This window comes from Pseudopipra pipra, chromosome 21 (assembly GCF_036250125.1).
Source record: "Pseudopipra pipra isolate bDixPip1 chromosome 21, bDixPip1.hap1, whole genome shotgun sequence".
In the NCBI taxonomy this organism is placed as follows: domain Eukaryota; kingdom Metazoa; phylum Chordata; class Aves; order Passeriformes; family Pipridae; genus Pseudopipra; species Pseudopipra pipra.
This window is the reverse complement of record NC_087569.1, coordinates 5,496,035-5,498,810: the sequence shown is the minus strand read 5'-3', so window position 1 is coordinate 5,498,810 and position 2,776 is coordinate 5,496,035.

Genomic DNA, 2,776 nt, shown 5'->3' with positions numbered 1-2,776 from the left:
GGACTCGGCGGCGCCCCCCGCCGGCCGGGAGGGCAGCGCGCGGCGCGGCGGCTCCGGGGGCCGCGTGTTCGAGACCCGGGCGGGGCCGGTGGGAAAAGGAGGGGACACTGCGGGGGTCTCCTGTGTTTCGGGGGTGTCCCCGCGGCGCGCACGGGGCTTGACCGCGTTGCACGGGAAGTGGATGTATACCGACAGATCACAGAATCAATCGGGTTGGAAAAGACCATCGAGTCCAACCTATGATCCAACACCACCTTGTCAAGCAGAACGTGGCACTGAGTGCCACGTCTGTCCTTAAACACAAAGGTGACTCCACCACCTCCCTGGGCAGCCCATCCCAATATCTTATTACGCTTCCTGAGAAGAAATTCCCCCTAATGTCCAACCTGAACCTCCCCTGTCGCAGGTGGAGACCATGTCCTCTCATCCTGAGGATACACCCATACAGAGACAGCCAGATAGACAGAGACATGTACACAGACACAAAAATGCACACAGTACATATAAACACACACTTATATGCGTGTTTTATACATATCAAAGGCAAATAAGCCCTTAGTGCCAAAAGGCATCCCTGCTGCTTCGGGTGAGAGGTGCCCTGTCTGCCCTGGATGGGTTTCACTGCCCTGCTCCAAGCCTTTCCAGTGCTTCTCCAGCTGTTTTAAGCAAGGGGAAGGGGCAGGAAGTGGGGACATCCCAAGCTCTGCCTTACAGGGCTGCAGAAGTGCCTGTCTGAGCATGGAGGAGAAAGGCTGAATTAGGATATTGAGGTCAGGAACTCTTTTTGGCCTAATTTTACTATGCAAATTTAGGGCAAATGAGCTTGAGTAAGAGGTCAGGTTTTTCCAGATCAGGTAATAGATTGCCATAACCTGAGCCCTTCTGGTGTCCCCACACCAAGCAATAACCAGCACCCACAGCAGCAACGCAGCCAGAAATTCAGGACATCCCTGTGACCTCGGCAGCACAGGGAGAGGAGGAGCTGCCACACGAAACTCAGCCAGGCCTCATCTCTCACCATCCTCCCCCACCTATCCAGCTGTTTCCCAAGAGAGCATAAAACTCCCACAGCTGCAATTAGCTGATTGCTAAGGAGAGAAAATCTCCCCTGGTCATGACTATGCCTATGAAAGCTGGGATGGGAAGCTTTGGAGGAGCCCAGACTTCACATCCTCACCTTTCCAGACAGGCTGGCCATGTCCCTGTTGAATCACCACCCCGTGACTCCCCAGTGACTGAGTGCAAGAGCAGACTTTCTTCTGCCATGTCTCAGGGGTCACAGGAAAGATGCACACTGGGCACATGGCTGGTCTCATGCTGAGCCTGGTGAGGGTTCAAAGTAGGTTGTTCCTCTTCTCACCCCCCTGCTAGTTAGGGGAAAGAAACATCCAGAAAGCACTCTTCATTCAAATACAACCCAAGAGGTTTCTATTTGGCTCTCCTCTGCTTCACACTCCCCACCCTGGGAGCTTTGCTTCCCCTAAATAACCACAGACAGAGAGATAAAATAGTAGCACAGAGTTTTGGTTGAAATTTGCATGCACCAGCTCTTTATTCACAGCTCCAAGAGATGCACCAAGCTAAATTTCTGCTTGTAAGGACCAGCCACATCAGCACAGGAAAACCATCCTCCAGCCAGGCTGCAATCCCTGGGGCCAAACCTCCCCTCCTGGGCTTGGAAAGCCCAGAAACACAAATAAATACACGACTTTAAAAAGTTTTCAGTAAAACTTATGTATTTAACGGCTCAGCTCCTGTTGCTTTGGCACGTTCCCCTGCTCAGCAGGACCTGCTGGGATCATGGCCTTTCCCACGGCCGTGCACACAGAGCTGCAGTGGCTGGGTGGCCACGATGGAGGAGGTGGGACCTGCCCCCTAAACCACAGCCCTGGGAGCACCAAGAGCTGAGTTTCACAGAAAACACAACTCTTGACAGATGTTTCAAACAAAAATCCACGCTGAGACCTGGTGCTGCCTCTTGGGAAACCAAAGTGTGTGTTCACATATCCCTTTCAACTGCCCCTTCCCCACAGCAGCTATTTGCTCAGGAATACAGGGCTGTACACTGTTAATGTCTACTCTGGAGACACAAATTCTGGCTAAATCAAACTCCTCTTTGCCCAGTACAGCCCTAGAAGGCTCCAGGAGCTGTGCTGCTGTGTTATTAGTTTAATGAGCATGCCTTGAATTAGTTCCAGCCCCCAAATTCAACATCAGCAGCCTTGAAGTACAACCATGGCTCAGCTCACCTGCCAGGGAGGTCTCTTATTATGCAGAGGATGAGGGTGTCTGAGACATCTGGGATCACATCTCAGCCTCCTGTCTCCTCCCCAGCACCACATAACTGCCCAGGAGGTCACCCAGAGCAGGCAAGAGCAGCTGGAAAGCGCTGGAGAGGAAGGAGAGATTATTTCAAACATCACCACATGCAACTGAAGAGATCCTTGAGCATCAGGCAGGGCCAGCTGGTGTCAGCCAGGACTCATCAGCCCCAGCTGATCCAGACCAGAACTTCCATCAGTTATCAGCAAGTCTTTATGCAGCACAGCATTGCCCCAAAAACACCAGCAGCTCCCCACAAGGCCTGGTGTTACTCTGGGGAGAAGGTCAGAGCAAGCACTCGATTATGTCCCTGCTCGTCAGTAGCCTCTCCCATGTCAGTCTGTCCCACTCCAGCCTGTCCCAACCCAGTCCTGCTGAGGACTAACCCTCAATATTTTAATTAAGTTCCCAGCAGTCACCTTTAATTGAATTCCAGCTCTCAACAACCACAGTG